Genomic DNA, 25,374 nt, shown 5'->3' with positions numbered 1-25,374 from the left:
ACTTACAAGCATATGCATAAACAAAACCATTTTTGCCACCGATAGGGAAACTTCAAATCCTATCCACTGCAGCTATCTGTTCAGTCAAGGCAAGGCCAACACTGGCGAAATGTCTCTAAGCTCAGTTCAGGCTGGTGCTGTGATTAAATCCGGATGCTGATGATGATTTTCATCTTAGCCTCTGAGCTTTTATAGTCTTTTTTTTTGACTTGACAGAATATTGTAGAAAGATCTGACATTACAGGCTCATCATGAGTTGATGGAATATTTTAGAAAATTACAGATCATTTCCTAAGTTGTAAACAAGTCTCGTAATGTCTGGTCTTGTGCCCTACTTCCCTTTTTCAGAGAACAGTTAGCTCACAACCTTGTGATATAATTCCTCTTTGAAATCCCCACATTCTGGTAAACATCTTTTAAGCTGATAAACAACTTATAGGTTAACAAAAGTTCAGTAATACCAGTAATCAGTGAGCAAGGCCTGCTCTTAAGCATTACAATATTAGCAGCATATAGTGATGTAGTGGCATATTGAGAACTAGCAATAATCAATCTAGCAATAATTAAACATACACAATGATATGTGGCTCAAGGCATAGCAAAAACTGGTAGACTGTGTGGATCCGTCACATCATCCCAGGAAGGGGGTAGTTAGGTTAAGTGGAGCAGGGGTTGATAGGTTGTTTTAGAACAGGGCAGATACTTGTATCTTGGAGATTTTTCTTAGAGTGAGTTTAAACTTCTTGTGGTTTGTAATTGCACTGATGTAGGTTGGTAGGGAATTCCAAAATTTTGCTACAGAGTAGAAGTATAGACACTGTCCAGCTTTTTTTGTTTGGTCTGTACAGGATTACTTGTTGCTTGTCGTCAGATCAGAGTATTCTGGTGACTATGTAGGTTTGGATGAGAGAACTGAATGCTGGGCAGTTACTGGTTTGATATATAACTTGTGCAATATTGTTTTTTAGGTGATCTAGGGGGTATGGAAGTTTGAGCCAGTTGAAGATACTGAGGGCTGTGCGGTGGTGTGTGTTATTGGGTGCATTTATAGTGAACTGGGCAATTTTGAAAAATCCACGAGTACTGTAAAGAAGGCTTGACAAAGTCACATCTTCAAAAAATTGACTTTATTGGGTTCAACTTCCCATTAGCGCATTTCCAGTTTCTTACAGCAGGACTCCAGGATCGTATACACAGGCCTGGAACTCTGATGAGAACCCTTCAGTTTTCATTTGCTTAATATGTAACAGACCATGTTACTTATCACATATTCCAAGCTGCCATGAAAAAAGTGCACTTTTTTCATGAAAGCTGAAAATATTTCTAACACTGACCCTTTCAGTGTGGATCTTCAAGGAACATGAACTTTTTAAGACTCCAAATGAGGTAAATTTCAGGTAATGAGGTACACTTGAGAGGTATACATGGAATATTTTGCCCAAGAACCGTATCATCTAATGCTGCCATACATTTAAATATTGGTGGTTCGTGGTGTGGCTTGCTAAAAGGGACGGGTTTAGCTTAAGGCAAGGGGTGTGTTTTTATTATACAGGGGGCGTGGTTTATTTGCCGGGAAATGGAAGGATGAATGGTGGCACTGGTGGCAACCCTACCTGAAATAGTTCTTTCTGGATCAGTGCTCCAGCCCACTTAACAACTTTAGATTACCTAATCAGATAATTAATGAGGCCCTTTCGCAGAGGAATATGATCGCGATAAAACTAATAGCAATCACATATAGAAAACTGACAACTTCGTATCTTAAAATTTTCTGAGCTATAAAATATCCCTCTCATTCTTCCAATAATATAGGAAACCTGTTGGCCGTGTGAAGATATTTTTAAAATATAGAAAGGAAATTGTGAAAAAAAAAAATAAAACCGTAAATCTTCACCCCGCAATAATCGTCAGCGACAGGAACACATCATTTCAACGTTACCTACAGGCACCATTCAAGACACACAAGAGTACCTTCCCTGCTGACTCACCTGTTCGATGCTGTGACATCAGATGAGATCTTGTCGGATATAACGTTGGTCTTTAATATTACAGCTCACACATTTGCCAGTAAAACTGGTTATTTTCAGAATTAACAACAAACACACACAGCCCATCCATACACTACCTATTTTCCCCATTTTTGCACGTGGGGTCGGGGTGTCACTTCAACATTGATAATCATCTAGAGCCATATTATGCCTCAGGAATGATTGAAATCTAATTGATGTCGGTCTAAAATGTTGTAAGTAGTACAGAAGTCGAAAGTGGGACTCGTCCACCATGTACCAGTCCGGACACCTTGTGCTTCTTCCTGATACCAAACCAGAGAAAAGTCATACAACAATGTTTGCAGACAGGAAGAAACTTTGTTGAACTTTTATTTCTGTAGGTGAAAAGCCGGTGTGAGACAAGGACAAGCCCATCTGGTAACATGATTCCTCGAGGGTTTGTCAGTGCGCGTGCATTGGTCAGGACAAGGGTGTCAGGTTTCTTTATAATGACTATGGGAAGGTGTAATCTGGTGGATAAGAGAGATGACACCTGTTGTTGGCAGTCACCTTCATTAACAGTCACGGATTAGCTTCAACACTACTAGTTAAATAATTCACTATCCGATTCTCACAGTCATATTCACAGCATTATTAATAAGGTAAGGGTTGTGTTTATGTTCATTTATGAGCTATGCTTGTATAAATACTATCCTTAAGTGGTATTTAAGAATACAGTTACTGATATAGTGACTTTAGTGTGATTGTTGTGCTAGCTAATCAGGAAAAAAAAATTACTGTCTTTTTGCAGCACAAAATCGTTCAGATAAATGCATGCAGGAGGCTTATCATGCTTGGAGAGGGGCATGAAATGGCATTTAGATATCCTTGCAGTCCCTTTATCCATTTAGTTGAGCGAAAATGTATTGAACCTAGGCTGGGACAGTGCAATGTCATGGCTAATCCGGTTTAATTTGGTGATCTAAACTAAACACAGTGTTTCAACGTTTGTTTTACCTGTTATATGTATGCTGAAAAAATAGACCAAGGGATTTAAGTTTGCGCTACCACAAAGACTGATGAGGGCGCGTTTATCGTCCTTTTGTGATCAAAGTAACTAAATAAAATCATTTTTTTTTCATCCAAATAAACTGTTTTCTATTGTTATTAACGTAAGGTTGCTAGAATAACGCGTTTTCTGAACGATATGAAGTCAGAAACTCGAATGTTTGTCATTATTGAGTGACTTGAACCCTTCCTGGTTTCCTAGCGAACTACATTTTTTTGATGATCAGACCAAAATATAAGATGAAAATCTGGACATTCTGCAAAGATCTGGACAGTTGGGTTATTGGAAGCTTTTTAAGTGCTTTATGAATACATAAGAAAACCCTTGCTGTATAGGGTTACCACCTTTTCAAATGTCCAAAGTGGGACATTTTTGGCACAAACGGCAGATTTTTCAGGCCGAAACATACCCCCGGCCACTACGAAGAACAGAACTTCACTTTTTTGCCTAGATAAAAGCTTATTCTTGTAACGTTTTAGTTGCTTATTCTGTTTCTTATAACATTTAGGTGGTTCGGATACAGAATAACTGTTTTATGCAACTATTATGCAGCTATTACATAAAATATAGGAAATAATTTTGTCCTAAAATCTCAGGACATTTGCCATTTTTACAATTTTTTTGCAGGACACAACTACCCAAAGAGGGACTGTCCCTAGCAAAGTGGGACAGGTGGTAATCCTATTGCTGTAGCTATTGATCTCGAGTGAGATAGGATGGTGGTAATTCATGCGTCTGCTTTAACCTCCCTATATTTGTCCCGGGATATTCTGGATAAGTCTTCTCAAGTCTCCATCGATTTTCTCCGAATGTTCGAGACAAATTAATTAACCGGCCAATGAACTCAATAAAATGAACAAATCAGGCTTAAAGTTTAGAATATCGCCAATGATTTCCCCAAATTTCAGCCTGCAAAAGCTGTTTAAGCTTATGTCAGTCGCAGGCTACAGAGCTTGTACAGGTACTAAAAGCAGGTTAGAAAACCATGTTACCTCTCAAATGTCCATATGTTCGGAGAATGTCCAGATTTATGCCTCACAATTTTTGGTTTGTTCCTCATAAAATCTGTGATTTTCTGGATTTTTGTGGTGAATCAGCGAGGACTGAATTCGCTAAATAATGACAGACATTTGAGTTTCAGACTTCATACCCTTCTGAAAACGTTCTAAGTATATACGACCAATATTTAAAAATTGTCCCTATTTTGGGGGACTTTGTCCCTCCATTATTTTTGGTTTTGTCCAGATGTTTTTGTGCTAAGAGTTTGAGAGCTATGTGCTGAAATTAGAAATAATACGAATACAAATGAACGACCCAAAATCTGTTTGTAAATTTTTTTTGAGGGAGAGTTAATTAAATGGTGTTGGATAGTCGTGATACTACCGTGCACTGGACTGAGAATTTAGTATGATACTCTACCTTTCAACGAAATTAAGTGAACATCCCATTTCATTAGAGTGGATCTCGACACTGTTTTGGGGTGATGTTTGATTATTACCAGATTTTCACTAGAGTGGACATTGGCATTGTTTTCTGGCGATATTTAACTAGGATCACATCTACTTAAGCATCATTTTAGATCGTACCTGAAGAGGTTCGGGGAATTTTTCAGCACACCACAACACGGACGATGGAAAGCTATTATTTATTGGCACTTGTTACCTTGTATTCATCTGGAGTTTAGAATAAGTGCACAGAATGATTGTTTATCCCGGGAGGTTAACGCTGTATTTTGCTGATGTTTGTCTAAACATATACAATTCAAAGTTGTGCTGCACATCGTTTACTGTTTGTGACTTTTTAAACCAAATGCGTTATCATTTTATTTTGATGAACGTGAATTAATGTTTTTGTATAGCTGTCAAAACTCTTAATCTGTTAGTGCAATAATTCCAGACAAAATAATGAGGGCAAAGGTTGTAAATAAGGGTTTTGCTCAAATAAACTCAAAACTTGTTAGAATAACATGTTTGGCATTAGTATATGTTTTCTGAAGGATATGAAGTCTGTAACTCAGAAACATCGTGTCATTGTTTAATAAATTCAGTTAAATCCCCCGATAATTTGCCAGAAACTTGCATGTTTTATTAGAAGCAGACAAAAAATATGAGACGAAAATCCAAAACTCTGGACAGTTGAGACATTTGATTGGTGAGCATTAGAGAAAACGCATGGGTAACCTAAATCTAACATTAACAAGTAACAAGAATTCTGTAAACCTTCAACAGATTATTAATACACACAGACTGAGGTACAGTCTTGGAGAGGTATGAAAAAATTTGTGACTTAGATTAGGTGAAGGCCTTTACAAAATATCTGCATTGTACAGAAGTTGACAAAGAGTAGAGTTTTGAAGTCACCAATAAATGGGGTGCTACACAGTCAGGTGAGATTTAGTTCATTATGACAGAAGAGTGCTTAATAAAGGATTTGTGGTTTGTAGTGTTAAAGATACAACTGGGTGATGCATCTTGTAGGATATTTCCAGGTGGAAATTAAATGTATTTAAAGTTAATATGCTGGTAAGTGGAGGGAAGGGGGACTCGAAATGATTGTTTAGAAAGACTAGTTATGAATAGAAAAGTGGAAAGCCGATTGCTAGGAAGAGTATTGGCTGATTTTGTGTTTTTAAACCTTTTTTATTTATTTTACAAAAATAAAAAAATGGGGAAGAGAAAGGATAAGAAAGCGATAGAGTTTAGGCACACCTGGCAGACATTTTGAATAATTTCTAATATCTGTCAGAATGTTTGTTTATGTCCAGTCATTAAACTAGGCCTTTTGTGTAAAGCTTGATTAAATTAATATGGTAAACTACATGTCTTCATTGAGATCAAAAATTAAATATATATATTTTATCCCCGGGTTGCATAACTCACCAGTTATAGGTACCAAAAAAAAAAAACAAAGGTAGCTGAATCTTTCCATTTTTTTATAATGAATTTTTAAAAGATTAGTAGCACATTACAAAACATGAAGCCATGTGATTTCTTTATAATCTCCTTTGATAATCACATCGCCACAGTAGTCAGGAAATCCTATGTGGCACACCTCATCACAAAAGGGTTCTCATCCAGGAAGAAAGAGGTCATTGTTCCCCTCTACTTGGCACTCATTAGACCCTTTATAGAGTACAATGCTCCTTTTGGAATGTACCTCACAAGACATCTGCAGCAGCTGGAATGGCCACAGAAGTACTTCACAAAGAGGATTACTGGCCTCAAACAGATGTCCTACACTGACCATCTCAAAAATCTCCAGCGTTACTCTATAGCATATCACCTACTCTGAGGTGATCTCTGCCTGACATATAAAGCTATGTTAAACCCAGAGCTGTTGAACATGTTATGCCTTAAGAAACCCCAATCTCTTCGCGCTACATGCTCTAGGGACCTAAACCTTGCCACCACAATAAACAGGACATGCTGGAGGGATAGATTCCTGTCCCAGAGACTTCCTATACTCTGGAACAAGATACTCATCTATGTCAAGCAAAGTTCCTCATTAGCACTCTTCAAGAAAAATCTTGATGAGTGGATGGGAAATAGGAAATACATCTCGGGGATCACGTCTGTGGCTCTGCTCGACAGAGGCACATGAAATTAGCTTTCTTGGGTGGTATAAGCCAGTGAACCTTGTTGGCTAGGCTTACTTAGGCCCTTGGGCTGATAGCCTAGTACCAACCTATGAACCTATGATTTAGCAGTCTTAGGTCTAGTGTAGCAAGTTCTTCATTTTAAGTACATAGCAAGAATAGAGGGAGGTAAACAATTGGTTTAATACTTATAATTTGATTTTTGTTGTAAGGTTCTGAGTTTTTTGCCTGAAATATATTTTGTGAACAACATTGAGGTTGCATGGCATGTTCTAGGGTTATTTATTATATCAAAGGCTCTTTTAAGTTGGTGAAATGTCAAAATGTTCTGGAGTTGTCACCATTGTGCTTCATGAAGTACTAGGCAGTGATGTGCATTGATGGAATGTTAATAGCATATTGTGATATTGTTATGGCATTTGGTAATTTTTTCAAATAAAATAAAATACAGAAAAGTACTGGCAAGAGCAGACTATGAAATATCACTTTTTCTGTCAAACCACATTTAGTAATTTAAAGCCATAATTTCAAACAGAATCCATTGACTTAAGTTTGCTTGACATAATAGCAAATATGCAGTAAACAACAACAACACTAGATTGTAAATAAGGACGTTGGGTTTTGATGAAACCAGCTGGGTGTGGCATATTTTGTGAAAATAACCAGATTTTCATTTGTACACAGAGATAGCCTCTTAGAATGTCTGGATTTAAGTCCTCTCAATGTTGTTCATGTTGCAGTACAACATCCCCCTCCCACACACACACACACACACACACACACACACACACACACACACACACACACACACACACACACACACACACTTCTGAGGGCATCTAGCTTTTTATGCTGAGCTGCATTGGATGCTGCTTGCTGCACTGCTTTGCTTACTTAACAGGTGCTCTATCATAGTTATGTACTAACTAGGGGTCATTTGTGTGGCTGGTAGATCTCTGTGTTGCTGGAAAAAAAAAACAATATTTATGCAAACATTGCATAAAATAGGAAAGATTAAAGGTTAAAAAGAAGAAGAGGAGGGGCCAAGTTTTGATGACGGGGTACTGCATTGCAAATGGGATGTACAGGACAGAGGTCTTAACTCTGACCCAGTACAATCTATATTAGTATTTTAATACATCTACCATTACCAGTAGAGAAACTTAGATTCTATTAGGTCATTTAGTAGTGTCATTTTACAATATAAATGTTTTAATTAAAAAGTAATTTAAATTCTCTTGTCATACTGGCAGAGGTATTTGCATCTGGCTGTAGAGACTATAAAATAGCATGGCTTTTCCACATTACATATCTTTGCAACCATATGTGCAAACTGTATTTTCCAGTAATATCATTTTGTAAAAGGAGTTTGTGTCTCCCTGAGCCCCATTTCTCTTCAAAACTAACTAGGCTGGGGCCACAGATTTTGATTTATAGCCAGATGTACATCCTGAGGCTTGAACACTTAATTCTAATAGTCACACAATTGACATGATTATTCTGTGCTCAAACGAAGTACATCAGGAAGATGTGTATTGTAAAATTATACACAATCTGTAACCATGAACACAAGTATTTAGTGCTCCAATAGTTAGACATTGCAAAGTTATGAGTGAATTAGGAGCAAAGATACTAGTTACATGCAGAAAACATGCACCAGTAAGAACTCACACACCTATAATTTTATGAATTTATAGGTTTTGATTGATGACAAATTAAAGGGAAGTAAGGTTTGCAATGCTGAAGCTATATTTAAAATCAGAGTTGAGTAATTCCCTAGAGTAAAGATGTTGATGAAGCTGCTTTGAGAGATGCATGGCTCTTAGTGTGGGGTAGGGTGTGAAGAGAAATGGGTTGACATTTTTTCCCATATTGTAGGGGTCATCATGTGTAAGTATACGTGTCATGGAGGCAGTCTTCTTGTTGTGTCTTTTGGCTTTTTCCAGTTAGGGGTCGCCACAGCGGAACTCCGGTCCGCTAATGATTGGCAGTAGATTTTTACGTGCTGAGTTACCAGCCCTGACTCACAACCTTCAACGAAGGTACGCCCATTCACACGTCTCCACACAGAAGATGCTTTAGCTGTGAATCAAACAGGACGTCTTACTGTGAGGCGACAATGCTACCGCAGCACCACCATCGCAGTCATGGAGGCAGTCTTCTAGAGGTCGAAAAAAAAAGCTAGGAAGATGAGAGGGTTAGCACAAAATTCAGATCCTTGGGCACTAAAAACCCATCAAAGTGAAGAAAAAGTATGCAGCCCATTTGAATCAAGGAAGACTTTGACAGAGAGCTGGTGAAGTGTGTGATTTACTTGATTTGATGCAGCTATCATAAAAGACAAAGGAATGAGGAATTTTCTGAAAACTGTGTCATATGGGGAAACCAGAGAGTAAAAGGAGCAAGATAAAATTACATTTCATACACGTTAGCAATGTACTTGGAGATCTGACCATTCCTGGTAAGGAAAGCATATTGCTAGTTGGTAGTATTGTTTTGGAAAAGTGTTGAAGATTGCAAAGCCTGGAGTTTTGTGCAGTGTGGAAACGTGGCTTTAAGTTTGGGGGTTATTCTGTAGACTGATCTAGAATTTATGGAGTTTAGTTTTATTGAACTCTCTCTAAGCTTGCTCCTGTTCCATCATGGTTCTTTAGTAACCCTTTTATATTTGTAGTGATGAGGGGTTGGGAATTGTATACCTTTTCAGCAATACAAATATCTATTTTCCCATTATAGCTATTTAATTTTCTAGCAAACAGAATTCACTTCAGTAGACTGATCAAAGGTTATGTGCAGATATCTTTCAATATCACTTATATCTTTTTTGCAGTTCATATTCCACAACATGTTTTTTGTTTTGTTTTTAAATTTTATTTGTATGTGTGTGTGTGTGTGTGTAAGTGTGTATGTATATATGTGTGTGTATGTATATATGTGTGTGTATGTATATATGTGTGTGTATGTATATATGTGTGTGTGTATGTATATATGTGTGTGTGTGTGTGTGTATGTATATATATATTTATTTATTTATTTATTTATTTATTTATTTATTTATTTTTTATGCAGAAGACGATTGGACCCAGATATGGATTGTATTTTTGGTCTAATTATAACCCAGTCCACTGGAAAGTGGTAGATTCTTGTGCTATCAGCCCTACTAGCTGACGATAATTTGGATTATCTGTTGGACACTGCTTCTGCCATGCTAGATTGGTGACTGCTGTTTAACAGTGACCAATCAGCAGGAGCAAGTCAGTTGTTTCCATAGATGATCTCTGTACCCATCAGTTACATCCACTTTACTGTGTACACCTGAGACATTTATTTATTTATTTTATTTTCCATTTTTTTACCGGATTTGTCCGACTGGACACAAGGTGACTGTTTTCAGCGGAGGTCCGGGGGAAAAGCTCCAATTACATAGTGAAAAATTATTAAAAAATACAAAATTATAAAAAAAATAATTGTATAAACATAGCTATTTTGAACAAAGAGCATAGAACATATAAAAGGAGTAAAAATCAGAGTTTTAAAATTGGTGCAGTATACAGTGGTTAGAGTATTGAGAAACAGACAAGATAATATACAACAAATATATAATTGCTTGAACATAAATTCAAAAAGAAGTTTCCATAGACAAACAGGGTCATAAACTAGAAATCATAACTATAAAAGTGGCCTAAACACCTGGTTCACAGTACTATGCACTAAGTGAAACTACACAGTACAACTGTGATCTAGGGATGTTGACATCCGGTTCATCCATTCAGCAAGTAAATTATCGAAAATGTTTCTATAGTTAATTGAAAAGTTGATTCACTCCCAGTCAAGCTAGCTGTAGTAGGAATTAATTGCTTCTACTCTATGATATTTAATGCATGCACACTATTACAGATCCGCTGCAAATGCTCACGTACTACATACTAGTGACACACTTACTCACTGCCATGACTACTTGAACCAGCCAACTCCCTATCCTATAAAACTGTGTAGCCCTACCATGACCCTAACTGTAATCCTAAGCCTCCCTTTCTGATTCTTAAGTCTAACGCTCCCTTCCTGCTACCTAAACCTAAAATCCCCCTCCCACTCCAAAAACCTAAACCTACCATCCCGACCGGTGCCCTAGTCTATAACTCCACTCCCTCACAAAGCTTGACCTTGAATAATATGGTTGGATAAGCTGCTGCAGTTGTTTACCTGAACTCATATTTGAGTATGAGCGGTAGCCTCCCCGCGCGACAGGATGCGTGAGTCGTCCTCCCCGCGCGACAGGATGCGTGAGTCGTCCTCCCCGCGCGACAGGATGCGTGAGTCGTCCTCCCCGCGCGACAGGATGCGTGAGTCGTCCTCCCCGCGCGACAGGATGCGTGAGTCGTCCTCCCCGCGCGACAGGATGCGTGAGTCGGCCTGCCCACACTACAAGATGCTTGAGTCCCTGGCTTTGAGACAGAAGTCTTCAATCACTTGCAATGCAAGTGGTTTTAGTAGACCACACTACTGCTGTGTGCATGCGTGTGCACATATAATTCCATCTGGCTAAATAAGTGCACCAGACTAACATGGACATTTCCAGTTACTGCCTGGTCTCCCCTAAAGTCATGTAAAGGCTGGGGATGGGAGAATGAATAAATGGACTTGTATCATATATTAGAAAAGCAACCATGCATTCATAAACTACTGCTGGTCTTGAGCCATAGGAGTGTATGGGGAGCTCCATCTGTTTTCATTTACCAGGTTTGATTCTTGACAACTCCTCATATCCCAATAAGTATGTTTTTATGCATAGAATTTTTACCTGTCTACACTTTATTTTGCATTTCTGTTGTGTGATATGTGATGACTCTGCATATTGCCTGTTATTATTCCTGTATCTTGTATATATGTTTAGTACTTGCAATGTAATCTCACTCAGCTTATAAGGTCTTTTGCATAATTATGGTTGCTCGACTACTGTTTTATTTTAGGTACAGTGTTTACTCAGTATGTTAGCATATTTTGGTCACTTTGGGTTGAGCTTGGCTAGGATTAGAATGGCTGTTGGGCTGATAGACTCGTAGCCACCAATGAAACTTGTTATTCGTCAGTGTCCTGTCCTAGGATAAAAGGGGCACTTGGCTTGATAAGATTCCCTGACTGAAAATGTAATGGGAGAGATGTTTTACTGGTTAGATAGAGGTTTCACGTTAGGTAGGTGATGCAGCTGAACTGTTAAGATAATTTATTTTTATTTTACCACATTTAATAGAAATATAGTAATAGAGAAGTATGTCTAAACTCTCGGGTTTGTATATCAACAAAATATGCTCAGTTATGCTGGTGGAGGGTATAGCATCCTCTCAACAAAGCTTACAGTAAGGATCAGGCTTCATCTTTGTCTAACCACCAAATACTGTGTAATATTTAAAGAGGTCATGTCCATTTTAAGTGATTTCAGACTCATTTTCTCCACATTGTATTGTCTTTTTTTTTTCCTTGTTTTAGTTTCTGGAAATTACTGACACGTTTTATGATGTTCTGGTTTTATTGGAAAACAATACTACAGTTGGGATCTGTATTTAATCTAAATGAATCATACATGTTTAGATATTACATTTTCCTAGTTGGATATAGTGCTGAAAGAAGACCAAAAGCACAAGGAAGTGATGGGACAAAATGCAAAAAAATGTGCAAGGTCAGATGGTTACATTGCCAGGGCCATATTCTGGACAGCTGGGTTAAGGTCCTGTTTAAGTTCATACTGATATCATTTCCTACAGCTGTGGCTAAATCCTTAGAAGGGCCTCCCTTTGCTGTATTTTTTTTTTTTTGCATTTTTGCTGCCATATTCAACTTTCATGTGTTTGTGGTATACCCAGCGTCCATACTCATTTTGCAATAACTGGCTATAATGCCGGAGAATAACATGCACATAACTTGGGGTTTGCATGCAGTCTCAGATGCAAGTGATTGCCATTATAGTGCATGCAGTCTCAAATACAATTGATTGCCATTATAATGACAGACTAGCAATATAACACAAAATACTTTTTTAGATGATAGTTTTTGAGGTAGGCTAACAACTGTGTTTTGGCACAGAGCAGTAGAATCAACAGCTGAATTATAATCTGTATAGCAGAAAAGTTTTATATAAACTTGTATAGTATAATATGATCATTTAGATACCTCATTCCAAATTAAAGTAAATAGTGCAGCTAGGGTAATGGCAATATGATATTTTTTTATATGTCTGGTAGCTTGGAAACACTGGTTTTCAAAACATGTAGCTACAAAAAAATAATGTCTTTTTCGCATACTTCAAAGTAGAAGATAGGGAATGTGCTATCCATAACTATATATACTGTATTATACATGTGAAAAGCAAAAGCATAAAATATTTGCAGTTTTTACTGAGAGTTCATTAGAATCCTAAGTCTTTACTTTTTATTGGTAACTAGTGATAAACCACTAATAAATGGCTGAAGGAAGTCTGGAATGCTGAATCCAGGTACCTGGAGTGGTATGTATAGCTGTGTGGGTGGGGCGAAATAATGCATTTCTGACTGGACTTGTACAATGGTACATGTGTGTGTGTGTTTGTAATCATATATTCATTTTTAGGTTTATACTAGTCTAATGACTGACAAGGTCTTTATAAGCCTAGCTGTGCAACCCAACCCAGTTATGTTATCACGTACCTTGGATGTCTATATTGTGGGGTATGTTATTAAGGAGGTAGCTAATGGTTATGTTAGTTGGAGATTTATTCATTTTTGCCCATCGGAGACATTGGGGCCAGACCAGGGGTGAACTTCTGATTTTCCCATCCAGTGGTGCTTATTCCATAGTACAGGGATCCTTTGAGCCACATATCAGTCTCGCCAGCATGTTCGGTTTATGTCACAGGCAAAGTTCAGATCTGTTGATCTAATGTTTCTGGTGCTGTTTGTTTTGCAAATGTGCAAGGGATCTATCAGAGCTAGATTGGAGGATGCCTTAAATGCCAGGCACAGATAATCTCTCAGTAACCTGTAGGAGTCTGAGTACAATGATAGGACCTTAAGGTGATTTGTGTAAGACAAAGTATTCAAACTCTGGATTCTCCTGGTGAGGAATCTTTGAGGGCATTCAAACTGTTGCAAGTGCCAAGTACATGCAAAAGGGGCATTGCACTCAGTGATGGGTCTGATTAGGGCTGATTAGAGTGGTATTATAACTTCCTTGGACCTGGGTGATACACCCTTGCTTATGAGTTGGATGACATAGACATAGAATTATTTTCTTACAATCTTGGCTATATGTTGGTCAAAGGCCAGATTATATCTACATAAGTTCCCAGATCTCTGACTACTGAGCTAACTTTTAAGGGTGTTTTATCAATAGAGTAATTAGCTTGGGTGGATGATTTCCTAAAGGGAACTAATGCATTTATTTGCATTGAGTTTTAATCTGTGGTTTTGGCACAAGTCATTTGTTTGTGTTAGATCCTCATTTAAGATGCCAGTGTCATGGGGGGAATCTATGACTGCTCCCCAATTTACAGTCATCTGTGAATCTGGTGTGCCAGAGGTCTTTGTCATTAGCGTTGACTTCGAGAAGTAGATGCTAAATAGGAGAAGGCCAATGATTCCTGGTTTGCTGTCTAGTGACCGGTCTCCTAGTGAAGGTCCTATTTCTGAGTCAGCCATCAATCCAGCAAGTTAGGTTCATAGGTGTGTACTAAGCTAATGGCCTTAGAGCCTTTACAAGCCCATAGGATTACCCTGGCATTGTGCCATCTGACCTTAGTTCCCAGTGCCTCTGTCGAGTAGAGCCACTGGAGTAATCCCCAGGGTGAGTTTTCTATTTCCCATCCACTCATCAAGATTTTTCTTGAAGGTGACCAGTGGGGTGCTCTGTATGACATGTATGGGAAATCTATTCCATAGCATGAGCAGTCTCTGGGTTATGAAACTGTCCCTCCAGCTTGTTCTGTTGATTGTGGTAATGAGGTTGAGATCTCTGCAGCGTGTGGTGCGGAGGGATTGGGATTTCTTTAGATGTAGCATTTCTAACAGAGCCGGGACAGACATGACTTTGTAAATCAAGCAGAGATCACCTATAAGTAGGTTGGAGTTTTTTGAGTCTGTCCATATAGGACAAGTGTTTAAGACCTAGGATCCTCTGTTTTTAAGGTACTTTTGTGGCCTCACCAGTTGTTGCAGGTGTCTACTGAGGTACATGCCAAATGGGCCATTGTACTCGATGATTGGTCTAATGAGGGAAGAGTAGAGGGAGACCATGACCTCTTTCTTCCTGGATGCAACACCCGTAGTAATGAGATGTGCCACATAGAAGGACTTTCTGACCACAGTGGCATTGTGGTGGTGAAAAGAGAGGTTGCTGTCAACCTGTGTTCCCAGATTTTTTATAACGCCTTCTGTGTTCAGTGGACTACCATCGATGTGGTAATTCATGGGAACTGGGTTTTTCTCAAATAGGAAAATGACACATTTTTTGGCATTGAGCTTAAGGCCATGCTTCTGATACCAGTCGTTGGTCTCCGTGAGGCCTTTCTGTAGAATGTCAGCGTCACTTGGGGCGTTAATAATAGCTCCCAACTTGCAAACTTTGTCAGCCAGAGTCCCTTTGTGTTGGCTTGGATTTCAGAGAAGTAGATACTAAACAGAAGAGGACCCAGGACTGAACCCTGTGGGACTCAACTCATGACTGGTCAGCAGTCTGACTTGGCATCGGCTACTTTCACACTGTGGGTTCTATCTGTGAGCCAGTTTGCAACCCACCTAATGATATAGGAGTTGATGCCTAGCTTAGTGAGGTTTTCTATGATTCCTGAGTGGGGAATAGTATAAAAGGCCTTTGCCAGATCAAGGTGGACTGTATGAACCACCTTGTCTTCATTCACAGCTCTGGTGACTGACTCAGATAAGTCGACCAGGTTGAGCAGGCATGATCTACCCATCACAAAACCAAACTGTGTGGGATCCAGAGTTTGGAGATTCCCTATATCCTTGTTTACTAGGTCCATGATGATGCATTCCTTAGCTTTGCATATCAGACTCCTCAGGCTAATGGGGCGATAGTTCCCAGGGTCTGTAGTCACTCCTCCTTTGTGGAGAGGGATGACTGTAGCAGTGCACCATTCGGTAGGGAGAAATCCTGAGATGAGGCTGTGATTGAACATGGCACACAAGTGAGGTGCCAGTTCACTCTGTTATTCATGTAGAACACAGCCAGGGATATTGTCAGGTCCCATAAAAGCTGTATTCTTGGCCTTGGACTTTGCTGTTTTAACCTGTGCAGCAGTAATACTGGGTGTCTGGCAATCTGCTGGTATTGTGATTGGTCCTTTGGTGGGGGAGAGAGGAGTAAAGTTGGCACTGAATCTGTCGGCCAATATATTGACAATATCTGTTGGCTCAGTTTAGGAAGTACCATTGTGCAGTAGCTCAGAGCAAATCTGGGTATTGCCATGGAGATTCTTTATATAACTATAGAATGCCTTGTGGTTGTCTTTTCTATCGGCTGCAATTCTGCTTTCATAGCAAGCTTTACAGGATTTGATGAGGGATCTCAACTTTTTGTTGAGGCTGATAAGGGAGTATTTCCAGTCTTGGGACTTCACCTTATTCTGCATCAGTTCCCTCCTTCTGTTGTAGAGTTTGTTTATGGCAGGGGACCACCAGATTGGCTTACTTTTGTTGGAGGAGAGTGTCTTGGTTCGATTGGGTATGGTGAGATCCATGCATTTATGTACGTGTTCGTACAGTGCATTGGTGTATGATTCGGCAGTCATGCAAATATTCTCCATTTGCATGGGTGCCGTGAAGTTAGCCACCTCTGTTTTTAGGAGCCCAAAGTTAGCTTTGGAGAAGTTTTTCATGATGGTTACCTTTGCATGTGGGAGGGGGATGCATATTTCCAAGGTGATTTGTTTGTGGTCAGATCTAACCAGGGAGGCGTTTACTTTTGGTGTAGAGCAACGGTTGCCCATGTTAATAATGACCAGGTCAAGGATGTTGTTACCTCTAGTGGGAGTAAGAATGAGCTGGTCCAGGGCATTGGAATTAATGAATTCCAGGAAACGTTCGGCAAGTGTACTGGTACATTAGTAGTTTTCCCAGTTAATGAAGGGGTAGTTGAAGTCACCCAGTATGAGAGTGTTAGGTTGCACCCTAATATTTGCCAGGCTGCTTTGGAACATGGAGTGCGACTCTTGGGACATGGTTGGGGACCTATAGCAGGCTACAGCCTGTCTTACAATCTTGTTAAATGTTAGGTTCACCTGAAATATCTCTGATGCATTATGTTGGGCTACCAGTCTGGAGGTGTGCGCATCCTTTGTGGATATGGAAACACCACCACCTTTGGAGCTTCGGTCCAATTTCTGGGGCCAAAAGGTGTGGAATGAGTTATAACCTGGTAGTGCAGGGGTGCTTTCTGCTGCCTTGAATCAGGTGTCTGTTACAGCACAAATGTCGATGTTCTCCATTTTAAGGAGTGCTTCGAGTGAGTGCATTTTGAGATTTAGACTTCTAGCGTTGAGCAGCATGACCCTCAGATTGCATTTTTTGTAGTTGTTACAGTGGTAATTTGGTCTTTGGAACACCATCTAAATAAGGCACTATAGGGGTGGCAAGAGCCTTGGCCAGTATCTGGAAGCCCAGAGGTGACAGATGCAGGGCCATCTCTGGCAAAGCATCGAGTTCTGTTGATCATGTCATCCCAGGCAGACATATACTGGATCCCCTTAGAATGACACCAGAAACTTGGCCAATTGTTGAAATCAATCATGTAGAGGTTTATACCTACTTCTGAGAGTTTGTCAGTAATACCTGAGTGAGGTATTGTATCAAACACCTTGACACATCAAAGTAGGCAGTATGCACCATTTTCTGCTCATCCATAGCCTTGGAAACCATTTCAAAGAAGTCAACCAGGTAGAACAGGCAAGACCTTCCCTTAACAAAACCAAACTGGGATGGATCCAGTTTCTGTAGGTTGACAATGCCCTTGTTGATCATTGATCCCTGAGAGAAGGGATTAGGTTTGACCACTGATTGCTGAGTGAAGGGGTTAAGAGCTATGTGTACTAGAATGTCTGCTGTTTATGAACATTATAACCACACTGCCTGCTGTGAAGCCAAACTCTAATAATATGTTATACTCGGACAAACTTATCATCTGGGGTGCACTACCATTGTTATATGCATGCATTCTAATTTAAATATTTTAGGAATCCACATACAAATCCATAGATAATAAAATGAATGCTCTTAGCACATAAATGAGGACTGCTGCATAAATGAAACCTGTTGTTGTTCACTTGAAAGGGTTAAGACTTTCATATGCCCAAGTGTTTAGCAGACCCTTCTCTTTTTATGCAAGTTACCTGACTGAAAGTGGCAGTCAATATGTAGCTAAAATTTATTTTGCAAAAATTAAACATAACTCACAAAAAACTAAAAACAAAAAAACCTCAAAGAAAAAGACAGCTAAGACTTTTATCAGCAAAGTTTGGACTCTTGAGGGGAGTCCTACTCCTTGCTTTCTGTAATCTCAGGGATCCCATTATCAAAGGTCTCTCTCTCTCTCTCTTTTTTTTTTTTATATATATAAAGTAAAACAGCACAGCCAGCATTAGAAATAATGGAATAAATAAAACTAAATGGAGAGGTAGGTTAATTATGCAGCACCTCACCTTGCTCTGGAATAGACTCCCCTTGCATGTTAGGTAGTGCAGTTCTCGGTTTACCTTCAAGTATAGCTTAGATAATTAGATGGGTACTCTTAAATACACTCCAGAATTTGCAGGTGTTGTCCTCTTTGAAAATATTGGTAGAGCATGAGGGTGGTTAGTGGCAAGACACACATGGCCTCTGGTCTAACAGTTTTGTATCTCTTATAATGCCCATGAAAGCTGTATAGCCATTTCTAAAGCTTTATTTTGAATTCAGATCAGCTTCCAGTATCTGTACCCACTTTCCTCACCAGCATAACTTAGTTGTAGACTTTGAATAGCTTCCACACGTATTTATTGGCTGGATGGGCTAGTCCATAAAACACTTTTTTTTTGCCATGACCCAGGCTAAGAACTTCAGTTCCAAGTTGAAACAATACCTCATTGACTAACAACCATGCTTGTGTACATCCCATGGTTTAGCCTAACTAGTTAATATCCTTCCGTTTTTGACATTGACTTCATAAGTACGTCTATAGATTCTTCTCAGCAAAATAACTGTTTGACTGATATTTATAGGTCACTTGCTTCACATTTTAAGCATATTAATGATGCATTGTACTATGTTTATAGTAATATTTGCACTGGTCCAGTGTACTCACTTAAATGGCAAGCTTTAAAGCAATCCTATCTTACATGTGTATCTCAAGTGTACTTAGCTGTATCTGTACATTCTTCGTAAATTATTTCTCTCCAGGCCTCCACTGAAAAAGAGTTATGTGCCCAGTCAGACTTTCCTGGTAAACATGGTGGCATGTACCCGGCACGTTGTTGCTTTCTTCAAAACAAATGCTAAAGACATTAAAACAAGTGGTTTTGAAAATGTTCCCAAATTATTAGGGAATGACTACAATAGATGGTGCCTTTTCCATGCCCAGAGTCTTAGCATTAGGCTGTAATTCTGTTAGAAGTGATCATGGTTATGAATTCTTTAACAATTGATTTTTTGCATCTTTGTATATGGGGCTAGGAGAAGGAAATATTCAAAAAAGAAGTTGTCTGCAATTATTTATTTTGGTATAATAAATATTCTTGCATTATATACACTGATTACTGTTCACATTCAGAATTGGAGTATATTTACGATGTTTGTGAATTAACAGATTGAATCATTCCTTCAGCTTATAGAATGTTATAAAACTCGGAGCTCTTATCCCATGACAGGTGAACCCAGAGTATAAAAGCAAGTAACGAAGGTGAGGAGGGTGCTAAATGTATGCACAAGGGAACAGTTTACACTGACAGCTTTATTGTCTGTAGGATAAAAGTCAGTGCACAAAGAGAAACAAGGAAAACAACTTGTCTTCTGCCACTTACTGGTTCTTCGGGACTGTCTTGCAAACACTGCATAATTTAGGAGCGTGATCCATTAACAGCCAACAGCTACTGAAGATACAGTTACAGTTTTTAAGATGGAAGGTCATGTCACAAAAAAGTGTTAGTTAACATGGTTGGGCTGGTCCACTATTCCTTTTCAGCCACAACCTGGACTGAGTAAACAAGCAATCAGCCACAACCTGGACTGAGTAAACAAACAATGCAAATAAAATATAATATACAAGCAGTGAAACAATTATTTTGAAGGAAAACGTTGTTATAGAAAAGGCATTTGGAAATGCACATCCACGTGAACAGAGAAGAGTATAAATAGATAGAAAACACATAGTTAAATGTGTGATGAAATCATAATGATATGCTTCAAGGACATAAATTATTCTTATTTTATTTATTTATTTACATTTGTTGACTGGGAGTGTCCCACTGGACGTAGATTCATTTTCAGTGGAGGCCCAGGGAGAAAAGCTCCACAGTTAAAATAAACAGACAGTTACATTGGATTACATAGTGATTAACAATTTAACATAGCAATTACTTACAACATATTTACAGATGAAGAACATAGTACATCAGCAGACAACTAGAATCTTTATCTGTGAAGTACATAACAGACATTAACAAATGTTTCAATGAGAAGTTCCTGCTGTATAATAAGTACTAGGCTTATGAGCATCTGAGCGTGCTATAATCAAGGTAGTTAGTGGAGTGGAAAGAAAGGTAGTGGTTGGATGGGGTGGGTGATATTAGAGTGGGAGTTGCAAGGGCATAGCCAGCATGTTTTTAGGTGCGCTTTTAGTAAAGTTTTGAAGTGGGTGCATGATGGTATGGAGGTAATTGTGGGTCAGAGGGAGTTCCATAATTTGGCTATGGTGCAAGAGAATAGTGCTTCACCAGCAGAGTTATTGGCTTTAGTGATCTGCAAGTGATTTCTGTTGCTGGATCTTAGTGGTCTGGTGGTGTGAGGGTTGGAGTAGATTCTGGAGGGATGGGACATTTAGTGGATGGTTTACTAGTTTGTGGGTGAGTGAGAGTTGCTACCACTGAAGGAGGTGAGGGAGTTCAAGCCAGCCCAGTTCAGCAAGTGAGAGATGGTGGTGTCTACGGTAGGATGCCCCTGTGGCGAATTTGGAGATTTTGTTGTAGCAGGTCTCTAGCTTGTTTAGATCGCATTGCCTTAGGTTGGTATATATTGGAGAGGCATAAAGTAGGATGGAGATAAGGTGGGAATTTGCTATTGAAATCTTTGCTGCTTTGGTGAGAAATTGCTTATTTCTGTATAACGCTTTTTTTCAGATGCAATGCAACATCAGCAGTGCAGAAATGTTAGAGTTCCGTGTATCAGACTGGGGTGAAAGACCAAAAATAATGAGCAAAGGTCCCAAACCATGGTCATATTTTATTTACTGTCATTATTCACTCGATTTTTGAAAAAAAAAAATAATATGATGAATAAAGTTTTCTTACTACTATTTATTGATTTTAATACCCCTTGTTTTGCCACAAAATTTGAGACAGGACTGTGGACGATTGAGAGCTACATATGGTGAAATTGTCAACCAGCTGAACAAACCATCTAGGCAGCAATACATTCACAGTTAGGATCGAACACATCAGCATTAAAGGCACACTGAGCTTGCAGATTATTCCGACATTCTCTCTGGTGTCGGGACTCCTCTCCTTGCTATTCTGTCTGCTGTCTATCATAGAAGGCATGATTTGCTGATTCTGTGACCCTCTATGTGACAATAGTTATCATTTCCTAAAAAGCCCCTGGTTATTAATTGTATTGTTCAGTGTTTTATTTGCCACTTTTTAATTCTTTCCATTCTGCTTTGCCTTCACTCCGACTGCCTATTACACGTTTCCTTGTTTTACTGACTGAATTCCAAAGGAAGTTAGCAGTGCTGCCAGGCAAGTATAGCCTTACCTCTCCTAATGAAGAACATCGCTGCTTCTTTGCTACTTAGACCTATTGCAGTGGTCTGGAAGTAGCTAATATTTCTGGAATTGCACTCCCATTCCCAAAACTGGCCATCACCCCCTTTTTAGCCCCTCCCATCCCAGCATAACTTTTCAATACTGACAAAAACTGCTGAACTAGCAAGCCAAGCTTATTCATTGATTTATTTAGTTTGTTTACTGTTGTAATACACTGATCACAGTAGACCATATGCAGCCACAGCCCAGGTCAAGAAATTCAATAAACAAATAAAACAGAACAAATTTATAGAGAAATCACAGAAGATTGTTAATATTTACATACTGTATGAATTAAGAGAACTGAAAAACACATGTGAATTAAGTTTAGTAGTAAATATGACAGGGAAGCAGCAAGTGAGAAGAGAGGGTTAAAGTAGGAGTGATGTAAGGGAGGAGTGAGCTAAGTTGTGACTAGTAGAAAAGCAGTTGTAGTCAGATTTTTCTGATGGTGGTGTCTTTGATCTGAGCTCTGGACATGGGGAAGGAACTTAAGAAAAGAGAAAAATAAACATTCTGCAAAAATACATTTTAACAAAATTTAGCTGATCGAACATCATGGAAGAAAAGACCATTAATATATATATATATATATATTTTAACATTTGTTAACCAGGAAAGTCCGACTTGGAATGAAACCAATTTTCAGCGGAGGCCCGGGGTGAAATGCTCCAGACATATGTCTTTGTGATTGTGTGTATACGTGTGTATGTCTGCATGCGTTGTGTGTGTGTGTGTCTGCATGCGTTGTGTGTGTGTGTGTGTCTGCATGCGTTGTGTGTGTGTGTGTGTCTGCATGCGTTGTGTGTGTGTGTGTGTCTGCATGCGTTGTGTGTGTGTGTGTGTGTGTGTCTGCATGCGTTGTGTGTGTGTGTGTCTGCATGCGTTGTGTGTGTGTGTGTCTGCATGCGTTGTGTGTGTGTGTGTGTCTGCACGCGTTGTGTGTGTGTGTGTGTCTGCACGCGTTGTGTGTGTGTGTGTGTGTCTGCATAGTTGTGTGTGTGTGTGTGTCTGCATAGTTGTGTGTGTGTGTGTCTGCATAGTTGTGTGTGTGTGTGTGTGTGTCTGCATAGTTGTGTGTGTGTGTGTGTGTGTGTGTGTGTGTGTGTCTGCATAGTTGTGTGTGTGTGTGTGTCTGCATGCGCGTGTGTGTGTGTCTGCATGCGCGTGTGTGTGTGTCTGCATGCGTGTGTGTGTGTGTGTCTGCATGCGTTTTGTGTGTGTGTGTGTGTGTGTGTCTGCATGCGTTGTGTGTGTGTGTCTGTGTGTCTGCATGCGTTGTGTGTGTGTGTCTGCATGCGTTGTGTGTGTGTGTCTGTGTGTGTGTCTGCATGCCATTGTGTGTGTGTCTGCATGCGCCAGTGTGTGTGTGTGTGTGTCTGCATGCGTGTGTGTGTGTGTGTGTCTGCATGCTGTGTGTGTGTGTGTGTGTCTGCATGCGCCAGTGTGTGTGTGTGTGTGTCTGCATGCGTTTTGTGTGTGTGTGTGTGTGTGTGTCTGCATGCATTGTGTGTGTGTGTGTGTGTGTGTGTGTGTGTCTGCATGCATTGTGTGTGTGTGTGTGTGTGTGTGTGTCTGCATGCATTGTGTGTGTGTGTGTGTGTCTGCATGCATTGTGTGTGTGTGTGTGTCTGCATGCATTGTGTGTGTGTGTGTGCCTGCATGCATTGTGTGTGTGTGTGCCTGCATGCATTGTGTGTGTGTGTGCCTGCATTGTGTGTGTGTGTGCCTGCATGCGTTGTGTGTGTGTGTGCCTGCATGCGTTGTGTGTGTGTGTGCCTGCATGCGTTGTGTGTGTGTGTGTGTGTGTGTCTGCATGCGTTGTGTGTGTCTGCATGCGTTTTGTGTGTGTGTGTGTGTGTGTGTGTCTGCATGCGTTGTGTGTGTGTGTGTGTCTGCATGCGTTGTGTGTGTGTGTCTGCATGCGTTGTGTGTGTGTGTGTGTGTGTGTGTCTGCATGCGTTGTGTGTGTGTGTGTCTGCATGCGTTGTGTGTGTGTGTGTCTGCATGCGTTGTGTGTGTGTGTGTGTCTGCATGCGTTGTGTGTGTGTGTGTGTGTCTGCATGCGTGTTGTGTGTGTGTCTGCATGCGTGTTGTGTGTGTGTGTCTGCATGCGTGTTGTGTGTGTGTGTCTGCATGCGTGTTGTGTGTGTGTGTGTGTCTGCGTGTTGTGTGTGTGTGTGTGTCTGCGTGTTGTGTGTGTGTGTGTGTGTGTGTATGTATGTATGTATGTATATATATATATATATATATATATATATATATATATATATATATATATATATATATGTATTGGTTTACTTCAAAACACTGAATCACTATAACGTTGAACCACAAAACATTGAGACCATAACATTGAAAAGAACAATAAGACTGGGTCTTATACTTTTGCCCAACCCGAAATACGCATTAGGGCTTATTCTCTGGGGATGCCTTATTGACCCCCCCCCCATGTGCAATCTACATTTATTCATGTACACAAATCGACATTTATTCATGTACAAAAATCAACATTTATTCATGTACACAAATCGATATTTATTTGGTACTTTTCTGTTACTGGGCAACAGTTCTAGGTAACGCGTTAACAGTTGTGTGAGAATTCTACATAAACAGTGCAACAGACATTTCAACTTCAGAATATCTACACCTTGGCTTTCACAGTGCAATATTTCATGCTTAACAGAAAGTGGAGAAAAATCTCAATATATTGGAGGAGGGGAATAAACAGGTGAATAACTACCACTTTTTGAGTGGTGCTGCTTTCTTTATTCCTTACCCAAACTGCAAGAGAAGAATGATTGAAAGTCATAAAAATGAAGTCTGGGAACTAGTGGCCTTACTTTGTAATTACCCATTGATAATGAAATGTTAACTTAATACAATAAAGTTAAAAAAAACTGACGAGCTTGCTGCAGCTATATAAGCAGAAACAATCCATTCTGTTGCCCCAATAATGGAAAAGTTATTCAAATACAGTCATGCCATCTTCTTCTGGAACATTGTCATAAGTCTCCAATGCCTGAATTCTGGCCTGAAGTTCTTGCAACTCCATTTCCTGTAGAACCATTGGCCCCAATCTGTCATGCCTAGCAATATAGCTCTCTTTAAATGAGCACTGCTTGTCCAAGAAGCCTGCTCGTAGTGCACACAGCTGTCAGTGATTTTATCCCATGAATTTTTCACCCAAGTCACGACCTCTTGTAGTATAGGCTTCACAAAGTTTCCATGCTGATTTTTCTCCATTCTATTTTCAATGTAATCATTGAGTTCCTTGCACAAATGGTCCTTGAATGACTTGTTTATTGTACTATCAAGAGTCTGGAGATAGGCAGTCATTCCTGTGGGAATCATTATTTGAACTATTCTTCTCCGTGCAAGAAATTTCTTCATGTCTTTAGCGCAGTGAGTGCTGGCTGAATCCCAGACTAGCAGACCTCTTTCCTCGCCTCGCAAAACAAGTAGCAGCATTACATCAACCCACTTACTGCTTGTGTGCACCAGGCTTTTTCGTTTTCAAGAATGTAATTGCCTGAAACACGTTCATTCTTATCTTTCTTGCCCTTACTAATGATTAGAGGTGGGGTTTTCTTTCCATCTACATGAATTGTCAAAATACAGGTAACACATGCACTTTCGTAACCAGTGGAGGGAATGTAGATTGACGAGGTACCCCTCTGATCAA

General features: G+C 39.6%; 1 protein-coding gene across 1 annotated transcript in view; it reads left to right on the top strand.

Moving 5' to 3' along the window:
- Positions 1-2,517: 2,517 nt before the first annotated feature.
- Positions 2,518-25,374, top strand: part of LOC122796318 (ATP-dependent translocase ABCB1-like) — a 329,590-nt gene continuing 306,733 nt past the window's right edge. Inside the window, exon 1 of the mRNA XM_044064705.1 lies at positions 2,518-2,650. The gene's annotated coding sequence lies outside the window, so the exon portion shown is untranslated. The remainder of the gene's footprint in view (positions 2,651-25,374) is intronic.

The sequence above is a fragment of the Protopterus annectens genome, chromosome 3.part0 (genome assembly GCF_019279795.1).
Source record: "Protopterus annectens isolate FY-2018-M chromosome 3.part0, PAN1.0, whole genome shotgun sequence".
NCBI lineage: Eukaryota > Metazoa > Chordata > Ceratodontiformes > Protopteridae > Protopterus > Protopterus annectens.
This window is presented reverse-complemented; position numbering and strand designations above follow the sequence as displayed.